This window comes from Pristiophorus japonicus, chromosome 16 (genome assembly GCF_044704955.1).
Source record: "Pristiophorus japonicus isolate sPriJap1 chromosome 16, sPriJap1.hap1, whole genome shotgun sequence".
NCBI lineage: Eukaryota > Metazoa > Chordata > Chondrichthyes > Pristiophoridae > Pristiophorus > Pristiophorus japonicus.
In genome coordinates this window covers 57267888-57282209 of record NC_091992.1, presented here as the reverse complement: position 1 = coordinate 57282209, position 14322 = coordinate 57267888, and the positions used below count along the sequence as shown (strand labels likewise).

The 14322-nt window shown below is 42.8% G+C and overlaps 1 protein-coding gene and 1 pseudogene across 4 annotated transcripts in view; both read left to right on the top strand.

The window, feature by feature from the left end:
* LOC139226519 (serine/arginine repetitive matrix protein 3-like) overlaps window positions 1-14322 on the top strand; it is a 1009807-nt gene that overhangs the window by 439386 nt on the left and 556099 nt on the right. The window lies entirely within an intron of this gene.
* LOC139226521 (pannexin-1 pseudogene) lies at window positions 1554-5501 on the top strand (annotated as a pseudogene).

Below are 14322 nucleotides of genomic sequence, written 5' to 3'. Positions count from 1 at the left end.
ATACGCCACACACGCATATACACTATACACACACGGGTATACACTATACACACACGCACGCGTATACACTGTACACACACATGCATATTCACTATACACACACACGTATACACTATACACACGCGCGTGCGCATACACTATACACACACGGCAGGCATATACTTGCACACACACGCATATACACCATGCACACACACACATATACACCATTCGCACACAATCATATACAGCGTGTACACACATGCATATACACTATACACAGACATGCATATACACAATACACACGCACGCGCATATACACTATACACACGCACACGCATATACACTATATGCACACACATATATATATACATGTGTATGTGTGTATGCGTGTGTGTATAGTGTGTACATATGTGTGTGTATATATATATGTGTGCATATAGTGTGTATATATATATGTGTGCATATAGTGTGTGTATATGTATATAGTGTGTATGTGTATATAGTGTGTGTATATATATATAGTGTGTATATATAGTGTGTGTATATATAGTGTGTGTATGTGTATATAGTGTGTATATATAGTGTATATATATAGTGTATATAGTGTGTATGTGTATATAGTGTGTGTATATATATAGTATATATATAGTGTGTGTGTGTATATATAGTGTGTATATATAGTGTGTATATATATAGTATATATATAGTGTGTATATATATAGTATATATATAGTGTGTATATATAGTGTATATATATAGTATATATATAGTATGTATATATATAGTGTATATATAGCATATAGTGTATATATAGTGTGTGTATAGTGTATATGCATAGTATATATATAGTGTATATGTATAGTATATGTATATGGTGTATATATATAGTATGTGTATATAGAGTGTATATATATAGTGTGTATATATAGTGTATACATAGTGTGTGTATATATAGTATATATAGAGTGTATATAGAGTATATATAGTGTATATAATATATATGGTATATATGCTATATATAGTATATATATACTATATATCTAGTATATATATAGTACATAGTATATATATATAAAATTATATATATGCTATATATAGTATATATATACATAGTATATACACTATATATATTATATACTATATATGGTATATAGTATATATATAATGTATATAGTGTATATATAATATATATATAGTATATATAGTGTGTGTGTATATAGTGTGTGTGTGCGTGTGTATATAGTGTGTGCATATAGTGTATATATAGTATGTATATATATAGTATATATAGTGTAAGTATATAGTATATATATAGTATATATAGTGTGTGAGTATATATAGTGTGTGTGTGTGTATATAGTGTGTGTGTATATATATATAGTGTGTGTATATATATGTGTGTGTATAGTGTGTATATGTGTGTGTGTGTAAAGTGTGTATATATATGTGTGTATAGTGTGTATATATATATATATGTGTGTGTGTATAGTGTATATATATATGTGTGTATGTATATAGTGTATAGTGTGTATATATATGCGCGTGTGTGTGTGTGTATTTGTGTAATTGCAGCTCATAGAAACACAATTCAAGCCGGCACACGCGAAAGTGAAAGCCGGGGATAAGTGAGAACCCCCGTTTTGGGCCATTCGAGCAACACAAGGGCGGCGGCAGTGATAAGCAGCTTGAATAAACTGAGCCTCGCCCCAGCTGGGGACACCACACCCATTACTGGTACAGCAAAACAAACACTTTATTCCTGACCCGACTCTTGTGCCGTCTGGATTATGAGAAGGAGCTTCGTTCTTTAGCTGAAAAAACTTGGCCTTTATTTATTCGGTCCTGTGTCTCTCGGAGATCGCCAGCAGTAAGGTGTTGGGGGCGATGGCCATCACGCAAGCAAGTTATGTCTTCTCTGACTTTCTGCTGGAGGAGCCGACGGACTCCAGGCACAAGGGGGTGAGGCTGGAGCTGGCCGTGGACAAGATCGTCACTCTGGTGTCGGCATGCCTGCCTCTGCTGCTCATCTCTCTGGCCTTTACACAAGAAATCTCCATCGGTACCCAAATTAGTTGCTTTACCCCGAGTCCTTTTTCTTGGCGACAAGCGGCTTACGTGGATGCCTACTGCTGGGCCTCGCTACACAGGCCTTTAACAAAGCACCATGCAGAAAGAATACCATTGTGGCTTCATAAGGTTTTCCCATACGTTCTACTGCTAGTGGCAGTCCTCATGTATGTTCCAGCCTTGTTTTGGCGCTTCACTGCAGCACCTCAGCTATATGGAGAATTGACCTTTATAATAGAAGAGCTTGATAAAGCCTACAACCGTGGAATCAGATTAGCACAGCAGGTTGTCAGCACCAGTGCATGTGATGCTAACCGCTGCTTCCAATCCACCTGGGAACAAAGTGATCCCAAGGAAAAAGGAGAGAATTTTTTCCAGTTCCCAATCGTGGAGTGTTACTTAAAATCAAAAGCAGACTCCTGCAGCATGTTGACAATGTATCTTATCCGCAACGGGCTCGCTTTTGCTTTTCTTACACTTGCCAGCAGCTACTTGGGATATTACATCTCTCTGACCTTCCTCACAGATGAATTCAAATGCTCAGTCAAAACAGGCATTTTGATCAATGAAACAAACATACCAGATTTTTTTCAGTGCAAACTCATTTCTGTTGGAATTTTTCAATTTCTAAGTATTGTCAACATTGTTGTATATGTCCTCCTCATACCAGTCACAGTCTACAGTATGTGTTTTCCTTTAAGAAAAAACCTCACTTTTCTTAAGGTGTATGAACTTTTGCCACAGTTTGAGGTGATGAAGATTACCCAAGGCTGTTGGAATGACTTGAGCCTGTACCTTCTATTTTTGGAAGAAAACATCAGTGAAGTAAAATCACATAAGTGTCTTAACGTGCTGGAACACATAAAAGGTAAGGGATTACTGGAATCAACATCCGTGATGGATACAATGCTGCCTTTACTACCCCTTGGACAAGTCAAGTCAGATATGATGGATGGTTTGGCCAAAACCAAGAAATCTGAGCCCGACATAGACATGAATGCAACACAACTGAGAGTTATAACGAAACCAGATTCTGTAGACAATGGGACCAGATCCGCTGATGAAGAAAGATGAGTCCTCGGCTCTACGACAAAGACTTCTGGTATCTCAGATTTGCAGTTCAAACTGTTACAACATGGAATTTAACAACGTGGATCCTGTTCCCAAAGACAAATACTAGACATTTATTTACAGCAGTATTAGCAAACTGTGTATTTGTTGAAGACTAAATGTGCTATAAATGTATCACATTATGGGGGCGAAATTGCCCCGTGCTCGGTTTGGGGTGCTTAATTCGAATTAAGTGATTTTTCTTTTCGCCCGGCAGTCAGCCGAACCGGGTTCCGCAATTGTCGTGCTGATTGCAAAGTCAGCAAACAGGCAAAAAAAAAGCTGCCGGCCGTGACACAAGGCCCTCCCCTTTAAGGGTGGACGGGGTGTGCCATAGCTTTGCGACCTTGGTGGCATCGCCCCGCGCCAACCTCACTCCCAAGGGGCAATTTCCCCTGCGGAGCCATAAGGGATCGCCGTTTGCGCCCCCACCCGAGGTGAAAAGTAAGGGGCGCAATGGAAACCCATTCGTTTCCGGTTTCCGCTGCGCCCCTTACTTTTCCCTCGGGGATAGGCGGCCAGGTTGCTCCCGCCGCCTACCCCGGGGGAAAAGTCCTTATCGCACCGTTCGCGTCTCCGGGAGGGGCAATTTCCACCCCTGTGTCTTTTTAAAATTTAAATTGTTTAGTTACCTGGAAGTGTGCTCGTTATGAAAACAGATACTTTCTTATTTTTAATTTGTATTTCTCATACTTTTATAAATTTGTGATATCAGTGTTTTATCAAGAATGTTGAGTAAGCTCAAAATAGAATGTGGATTGACCTGGTTAAAATTAATCAGGAAAAGCAGAACTTAATTCAATACAGTCAATGCGACATTTAAAACATGTTTCATATTTATTTATACTGAAGACATTGGAATAATGTCTTCTTTATTAACTCTTAATTGGGGATACTGTATTAATAGAGTGAGCCGAGTCAGAAGGCAAAGGGTTAACGTCCCACTTCAGACAGCCCTGGCGAGCAGAGACTAGAAAATGGTTTCTAAATACTGCGATGACATTCAGCAGGGTGCTTGCGTCTGGGCTTCACCCCCCTCCCCCCAATCATAAAGAATAGGTGGGGCTGTTTAGCCTTGGTTACAGCTCACCTGGGAGAAGACAGGAAAGCACCTCAGCTGCTCTTCCCCAGTGAGTGGCTCAAGAATCTCATGTGTGAGACTTGAGCTAGAACCTGCCCTGTGGAGGAACACAGTGGATGGGCTATACTGATGCAGAACAACAAACTTATATTTATTTTAGATTAGTTAGCTGCAGATGCTGTATAATGTTACTGACATACCGGGAGGATAGGGGCAGCACGGGCCCAGCCCACACTGCGATATGTGTGCGCACTAGGTCCATGCAGCAGAGCAGGTCTCCAGTCGCCTTGGGTAATCCTTGCCACTGGACTAAGACCGAGCTCTGTCAAGCCCGTGTAGTGGCTGGTGTGCAACGGCCACCACACGTTAAAAAACTCACGCACAGGTATCTTCCACCCTTCAACATGTAGTTCGGGACTTAGAATATCAGGACCCTCATTGAAACACCTGTGAATGTTTTGGTGTGGAAGCAAGTCATCCTCGATATGAGGGACCGCCTAAGAAGAAGGAGATCTCTGCTCAAGTAAGATATTTAATGTTTTTAAAAACATTGGTGAATATTTTTATACACAATTTCAATAGAAAGTGGTAGGATGTACTTTCCTTCCCCATAAGATTCGAATGAAAGTACAATAATGTTCAAAGTCAACATTCTCGGAAGCATTGAGTTGAGGCAGACTCAATCGTGGTTTTCAAAAGGGAATTGGATAAGTACCTGAAGGAAAATAATTTGCAAGGCTACGGAGAAAGGGCGGGGGCGTGGGACGAGCTGTTGCTCCTGCAGAGAGCCGCCACGGGCTAAATGGTCTCTTCTGTGCTGTAACCATTCTATGATTTACGAAGTTTAACTAAAACAGACAGCGTGGTACCGCACTGTTTACTAGTGAACTGGGTACTTTGAGCGTGTGATGGATGTTATTCTCAGTTGGAAATGTGGGGGAAGCATCAAGTGCGAGGTGAAGAATTTCCCTTGAGCAATGGAGAGAACATCAGAGAGAGCTGAAATCCAAACTTTGGCTCCACCTAACCCATAACTTCCTGATTTAACTTCTCGTCGCCGCCACTCAACTTTGGTGGTATCCTGTGCTTATGAGCTTTTGTCCTTCAGCTAAGTTCTTCATTAAAAAAAATCTTGTTGCTTTTCTGGTCTCCAGTTTAGCGGGTTCTATGGGACTTCCCCACTCTCTTTCTCCCCCCACACCCTTCGCCCCCTCCCCCCCCCGGTGCTCTCCCTACCCCCCCCCCCCCGCCCGCGCTATCTGCTCCCCTCCCCATGCTCTCTTCTCTTCCCCCCCCCCCCCCCCCCGCCCAGCGCTTTCCCCCCTCCCATGCGCTCTCCCCTTTGGTCACTGTTCCAAATATTTCTTCTTTGGCCCAGCAGCCATTTTTTGATTATGCCTCTGTGAAGTCCTTTGGCTGGTGGAACCTATGCCCATCCCTCTAGTCTTGTCTTGACTCTGTCCCAAATGCTGGAATTGGGGTGCATACCCCACAGGCAACATTTGGAAAGGGTACCTTGGGTTGGGGGTATGAGTTGCTGCTCCTTCATTGGTAGATCTATTATCCAGACAGCAATTTATTTCTTTGAACTTGGGGTCTCACTAGTTTCACCTGCAAAAGTGATCAGAGGACAGGTTCTCCCCCTGCATCCCCATCAGAATTCTTCTTCGGCTGAAAGGCGCAGAAACCTGGTAGAAACAGGTTCTGGAACAATTTCCTATCCCTCCATCCCATCACACAGATTTCCACCCCCAGAAACAGTGGCATTTCTAGGCTACGGTCTTCAGGTTGTATAATCATACCCTATATTTCCTGGATGAGTGGATAAAGTGTTCAGAAATAAAGAGTAATAGCGAACAGCTGGGCGATGGTTATATGATATGCCTATTTGCACTTTGCCATGCAAGGCACCGCCTGCATCTGAACAAACAAGTTGGGTCAGCATATCTGCAGCATCATCTGTCAAAGCCTTTAAATACTGTGCAAAATGCTGTGGTACATTCTTGATTGCTCACAATCATTACATAAAGTGCTTTATGCCTAAACCTGATACTGTGACTAATTTATCACGGGGTTCATGAAACAAAATCTGTTTGCCACATTATTCAGATTGAGGTAGACAAACATCGTAACCATAAGAAATCCAGTATCTTCAAGTCAGCTGTCACTAAACATAAACTGGCACAGATGAGACACTGATACTGTACAATGCCAAGGAATCAACAACTTTAGTTAATGATTATGCTCCTGTGGTGCCTTGGGATGTTTTGCTACATTAAAGGCGTTACATAAATGTAAATGTGGTTAACGCTGGAGACTGATGTCGGATCATTGGTAGATGGAGCTATTGCTGACTGCTGCCGACATTTCTTTTATCTCTTAGGGGCAAAAGGTGGTTCTCCCCGCGTGGCACCGAGAATATTGGCATGGGTTCTGTGCAAGCCAAGGGCAGTTATACAATTCCTTCTCTGTCACTGCTGCTCTTAGAAATAGATTACATCTTCTTCAATTCAACCTGCACTGCTTCCTCCTCCTCCTCATCCAGTTTCCGGTCCTGTCACTCTGTAATTGACATGCCTCCCTCCTCCCGAGTGCATATGTCTGTGCTTCCTATTGATTGCTATTATTATACAAATTGTTTTTGCTAAATTCAGGTAAATCAAACAGCTCCCATTCCAATTAGTATTTTCCAATGAGTGTCTTTTTGGTTGCATCCTCTGGTGAAAGCTCCCATTTCCTGTCTTACGAGGGCAGGAGACCCCACAAACCCACATGCATTGGGGATGTAGCCCGTACTTTAGAGGTATCCTGTGGACGGGCGGGGGGGGGGGCTTGTGTTGGCATTTGCGATGTGTACAACCCCATGTGACTTGGGAAATGACTATAATCTACTGATTTGGTTCCGATTTGGATTTTATGCATGTCAGCTGACTGAATCCAAATCCAATTAAACTCACTCAAAATGCGGCCTTTTCTTCCGGAAGGCATGTGATAAAGTCCCTCATAAGAGACTGTTAACTAAGGTCGAAGCCCATGGAATTGAAGGCAAATTATTAACCTGGTTAGGAAATTGGCTGAACGGCAGGAGTCAGAGAGTGGAGATAACGGGCAGGTAAAGGTTGGACCTCCATTATCCGGGATTCGCTTATTCGGCACCACCTCTTGTCCGGCATGATTCTGGCGGCTGGGAGCGCATGCGCAGAACGGGGCCAACCTCTGCCCGACACTCGGCCCACTGGGACCGCGCCGACACTTCCTTCGCGGCCCGCCGATACTTCGGGCCCACTTGGGGCGCCAACCTCCTCCCACCCCCCCGCCCCCCCCCGACCTCGGGCCGCCTACCCCCTCGGGCCGCTGACCTCCCCTCATCCGGCAAAACCCCTTATTCGGCACAGGCCAGGTCACAAGGGTGCTGGATAAGGGAGGTTCAATCTGTATTCTAATTGGCAGGATGTGACTAGTGGTGTCGCACGTGGATCTATTCACAGTATTTATTAACGGCTTAGATGACGGCATAGAAAGCCACATATCTAAATTTGCCTATGACACAAAGATAAACGGTATTGTAGAAAAAAGCAGAAAATTACAAAGGAATATCAATAGATTAAGTGAATTGACAAAACTGTGGCAAATGCATTTCAATGTAGGCAAATGTGTGGTCATCCATTTTGAAGCTAAAAAGGATAAAACAGGGTACTTTTTAAATGGTAAAAAGCTAAAAACAGTCGCGATCCAAAGCGACTTGGGGAGTCCAGGTACATAGATCATTAAAATATCATGAACAGGTACAGAAAATAATCAAAACGGCGAATGGAATGCTGGCCTTCATATCTAGAGGACATACAAGGGGTAGAGGTTATGCTGCAGCCTGGTTAGACCACACCTGGAGCACTGAGCAGTTCTAGGCACCACACCTTAGGAAGGATATATTGGCCTTGGAGCAGCGTAGGTTTACCGGAATGATACCCGGACTTCATGGGTTAAATTACGAGGAGCGATTACACAAATTAGGGTTGTAGTCTCCAGAATTTAGATGGTTAAGCGGTGATTTGATTGAAGTTTTCAAGATATTAAGAGGAACAGATAGGGTAGATAGAAAGAAACTATTTCTGCTGGTTGGTGAGTCTAGGACTAGGGGGGCATAGAAGTGAAATTAGGAAATACTTTTAAAAAGAGCGGGGGGTGGGGGCAGCAAGGGGGATAGAAGTTTGGAACTCTCTTCTGCAAACAGCAATTGATGCTAAATCAATTGTTAATTTTATATCTGAGATTGATAGATTTTTGTTGACAAAAAGTATTGACAAATATGGGGCAAAGGCAGGTATATGGTTGCAGATCAGCCATGATCGCATTGAATAGTGGAATAGGCTCGAGGGGCTAAATGGTCTACTCCTGTTCCTATGTTCCTAATGTGCTGGTAAGGAAATACCTACCTACCACTAGTAGCGGTGCTCTGCAGGTGACCCAAGCATAAACCGAATGCTGCTTGTTCTATTGATTAGTGGAATTGGAGCATTTTATCTGTATTAAACTTCCACAGCTACCTGGTGCATTTCAGAATGACAGCAATCTATGCTATCTGACAGTTCTGACCAGGAGAACCTTCTGCTCCTAATTTCAAAGGGAGCTGTTTGAACCACTTTATCTACACCCATCTGGTGGTCTGTTTCATTCTGTGTGCCCTTAGAGAAATCTGCAAGTCTCATTGAGTGACAGGACTTCTGGTTAGCATAACATGTTCTGGTACTGCAGTAAATCCATAATGAACTCCTTATTGAGTTATCAGATTTCTCTATGGATTGGCTGGTTTACAATTCTATATCTAAGTACAAATTATGTGAGCTTTTGATGTCTCAAAGTGCTTTACAGCTAATGAAGTATTTTTGGAATGTAGTCACTGTTGTAATGTGGGAATGTTGTAAAGGCTGTTTAGTCTATAGAGCTTTGTTTCCCCACTGAACCTTGTCACTTACACACATTCCCCATCGCATTTGTGTTGTTTACAAAGCATGGCTATAAAGCCCTTTCTATTTGTGATATTCCCCTAATTTAGTGATAGCCCTGGGCACTCCTGATGTGATAGGTGCAGTACGATGTATACATCTGCTTGCCTGCCCATCACAGCTTTGTGTGGATCTCACTGACTCTTGTTATATATGTCTTGCTTTGGATTTGTCAAAATGAGGGAGAATCTAACTCCACAAGAAATCAAAACAACTGCAATTTGAAGATGATTCCTCTCTGAGTTGTATCTACTCTGCAATATGTAATAAATTTATGTATTACTATAATACAGTGAGATAGTGCATTGTGTGAGCTCGGGAATAGGAAGGACTGCCCTTCAACATCCTTGACATTCAGAATAAGATACAGATAACGTTGGAAACTCAACAGACAAAAAAAAACTGGTGTAAACTACACTAGAAAAATAATTTGCTGAATGTTCAATGCAGTTATGGATTTATTCATCATTAACTGAATTTTCCCAATCTACCTATCTGTACCTTACTAGGATCATTGCTGAAAAAATGCTTCCTTAGCATTAGTAAAAAATAGATGCAATGAATACATAAGGGGAAGGAAAGTTTATATTCAAGACATGAAAAAAATCATTATGCATTCAGATGTACAAACAATATATTAATGTTAACAGATCCTCTGTTGTGTAGCTCATAGCGACTCAGATGTTTTATACAGATAGGTGTGTTATGTTAAGTAGTATTACCAGGGACACTGACATGACTACATAATGGGCAGCCCTAGGATCTGGGAGTATTGGGAAGGAAGCCCAAGGTATGACAATGCTGAGGGTCTCGCAGTACTTTTCAGGGGGTCCCAAGGTCCGGGAGCATTGGGAAGTGGGGTAGGGGGATTAATATGAGAGAGTTTTAGGAACACTGGGATATGTCCTGCACTTTAGAGATAGGTCCTGGAATGTGGGAAAGAGATTCTGGGATAATTGGGGAGATACTGGGGTCAGGGAGCAGGAGTTTGAGCATTGAGTTAGTGGAGCCTGGACTCTGACAGTATTAGATGGGAACAGGCATTATGAGGGAGGGGCCCAGGAGAGTGGAACCCAAACTGCCCTTTGTACCCCATTAAAACCATCTGGCTCCAACTTCCCGCTGCACCCATCAACCTCCTCCCCTTCTGTGCTTTGGGGTATTTCCAGAACCACATTTCCCATTGTTAGCAGTTCCTGTTTTTACATTCCTGCCTTAAATTATTTTAAGGTAAATTTTCTTCTTAAAATTAATAGATAGAAAATTATATGCTTGGGATTTGCAATTTCCCAATAATGTGCTCCTGGCATGCACCAGGAATGAAACAACCTAAAATGTATCCTTTAGTGCACTATGAATTTGACGCGTTAGTGTTTAAAACCAAGAATGAGCTTAATTGCTTAAAAATTCATCATTGCAGCAGTTTCCAATTTTAAATATGTATATAAAAAAAATCTTCAAGCTTCTAAAATTGTTGAGATTTTTAACTGAATTTTTTTCAACGGTAATAAAAAGTGACACAAAGTGGTAATTTAAAAGTGATAAAAATAAATCAATTGTCAATTTAAAAAAAAACTTCTCTCTTCCATCAATCGACAAAGAAACTATAATCACAAGTGGTGCTGATCGCGGGTGCAGTTCTTCGGAGCAATTTTATAGTAGAAACATCGGAGTCGCGTTTCTGCTTCGCCCCAAACCACCGTACAGAATGTCAAGATCACAGAATGTCAAGCGCAAATTACGTCCAGCGCACATCTAGTTTCTGCGATCTTTTTCATTGGTTTCAAAAAACATGGCGTGGAAGCCGGCCCACCCACTCCCCCAGGTCAAATTAATCCCCAGGGCAAGTTTTCGCTAAATACATCTGTTTGCGGGCCTTCAGGGAGGCTCTCAAATCTAAACTTGTTTTTTAGCTGCACTAATAGGCACCTTTTTAAAAGATTTAAATATTAAAAAAATATTAAATGTACTAATAAACTGGTGTACACCAATGTAACTAGTGAATGGTTCAGAATCGTTTCTTAATGTGATTTTCACTTATTTAAAATCAGGTTACTCGCTCGAGAAATCCCATCACAATCAGCAGCAGACTATGTAGGATGGCAGGTTCCCTCCCCGAAGCACCTCATTTAGTATTTAAGGCAAAGATTCACAAGGATGCTCCCAGAACTGCGAGGTCATATCCAACAGGAAAGCCTGAACAGTCTGTGTGTCTTTTTCGTAGGAAAGAGAAGATTGAGGGGCGATCTGATAGAGGTCTTTAAAATTATGAAATGGTTCACGAGGGTAGACATAGAGTAGATGTTTCCACTAGCGGACAGAGTCCAAAACTAGAGACCCTAAATATAAAGAAAGAACTTGCATTTATACAGCACCTTTTACAACGTCGCAACACCCCAAAGCCCTTTACAGCCAATGAAATACCTGCTTTTTGAAGTGTAGTCACTTTTGTAATGTAGGAAGGAATAATTTAAGATAGTCACTAATAAATCCAATAGGGAATTCAGGAGAATCTTCTTTACCCAAAGAATGGTGAGAATGTGGAACTCGATACCACAGGGAGAGGTTGAGGCAAATAGCATCGATGGATTTAAGGGCAAGCTAGATAAACACGAGGGGGAAAGCAATTGAAGGATATGTTGATGGGTTTAAAGGAAGAGGAGTGGGAGGAGGCTCGTGAAGAGCATTAACACCGGCACAGACCCATTGGGTCGAAGGGCCTGTTTCTGTGCCGTATATTATATGTGAGCCGGCAGATAGCACGAGTGTTGTTGCTTGTGCAGCCCACCAGATTTATTCAGCTCAATTACACAACTTGTCATGGTGGGATTTGAGCTCGCAGCCTCTGGGTTACTAGTCCTGTACCTGGGCCCCTCCACTATCACAACACTGCAAATCCTGTCAAACAGGTTGAGGTGCCATCAAATTCTGCCCGGTGTCAGATGCACCCAGTAGATTGTGAAGGATGATCCTTTATTAGAATCTCACAGACCAGGAGGAGTCTATTCAGCCCATTGGGCCTGTGCTGGATCTTTGAAGGAGCTACACAATTAATCCCACTCTCCTTGCTCTTACCCCAGAGACCTGCAAATATTTCTCCTTCAAGTATTTGTCCAATTTCCTTTTGGAAGTTAATACTGAATCTGCTTCCACCGCCCTTTCAGGCAGTGCACTCCAGATCACAACTCACTGTGTGAAAATATTTGTCTTCATCTCCCCCTCTGGGTCTTTTCCCAATGACCTAAAATCTGTGTCCTCTGGAAATAGTTTCTCCCGATCTACTCTATTAAAACCTCTAGAAAGCTGAAGGCCATCTCTTGATTTATCAGCCCTTTTTTCGGCCCCTGCACTGTTCCTCGGCAATACTTCAGAGAACCTAAACTGTGCTGGACAGTTGTGGAGTGGGCATTGGGCACCAGGCATCTCCAGTGCCACCAACCTTCTGCCCATCTCCCCATGGTGCTGAGGAATGGGTTCTACCAGTGCCGACTGCCCCTTGGCTATTTCTTTCTCTTGGAAAATGAAGGCTGAGGGGTGACCTATTGGAGGTCTTTAAAAATTATGAAAGGTTTTGATAAATTGGATACAGAGACATCGTGTGCCGCCCCGATCTGTGTGAGAGCTATAACTAGAGCTGGGCCCTGGAACATCGGGGCGAAGGTGCGGCGAATGAGAATATGGGGCCCAAAAGAGCCGAGGGCCCAGGGGCAGCACGGACCTGCCCACACTGCAATAAATTTATGCACAGCCATCTTCCACCCACTCAACTGGAGTTCAGGACTGGAACATCGGGTCCTTCATTGAAACATCTGTGAACTTTCATGGAAGCAAGTCATCCTCGTTCGAGGGACCGCCTATGATGATGACTCGGTGATGGTCTAGACACTCATTAAAAATGCTTACATTTTGTGATAAATCCATGTTCAGCTGTATTAGTAAAACTGAGGCAGGTTACTACAGGTTGGACCTCCTTTATCCGACACCACCCCTCGTCCGCCATGACTCTGGTGGCCGTGGGCGCATGCGCAGGACGCGGCCGATCTCCACCCTGACTTTGGGGCCCGCCGACACTCAGCCCGCTGGGGCCCGTTGACACTTCGCGGCCCGCCCGGGGCACCGACCTCCCCCCCCCCCCCCCCACCCCCGTCGGGTTGACCTCCCTTTACCCGGCAAAATCCCTTATGCGACACAGGCCAGGTCCCGAGGGTGCCGGATAAGGGCGGTTCAAGTTGTACTCTTAAATATCGCAAGCAATATTTTTTAATGCTAGAAAAAGAAGCAGTTATGTTCTAAAACGCTGCCCGATTGCTCTGGTCCATGGAAGATTTTACATTTGTGTTTATGCAAATGAGTTTAAGCAGAAACCGTAACTTCACTTCAGAAAACTGGCGCAATTTGCCCCCGGATTGCTGATTGCGCCAAAGCAGAAACTCCTCGTTTTTTAATAAATGCTGGAATATCCTCTTAACTCTTATGCTGGTAAATGTAGGCTATGCGCCTGCTTTTACCAGGCGCAAGAGTTTTAAGGACATTCGCTGGGCAAGAGTTGGGCAAATAGCCCAATCTCGTCCGCGCAAATGTCCTGGTTGTGGGGATGCAGAGGATCTGCCAAGAGAACTCTTGACAGATCGGAAAAGCCGGTTTTCATTATGCGCCGAAAACCGGCTTTTGCGGGCCCTTGCCGGGTCCTTATGTATTCCATACGGACCCGGTGAGGCCGGAATTTTAGCCCCAATAAGTCATTGGATAAATTTAATCATGTTATTCCATTTTACATTTTTTTATGTAGTTCAGAACCCTATTTTGAGCATCAGAAATCTCAATTAGAGGAGAAGTGGCAGACTAAATTAATTCTCCAAAAACATTTTGTGTGGTCAGATTGGTTCATCATTAAATTGTTAAAGTGGAACATTGAATTGTATATAGGTATGGTTTTCCATTATAAAATATTGATGTGTTCAGTTAGAATTTTTCTATTTTGACATGTAAAAATATGACGCAAGGAGTAAAGTTAACGGGGGCCGAAATTCACTTGCGCAAGAAAGCTGGTGCACCTATGAGTTTTTACCTGGTTTTACC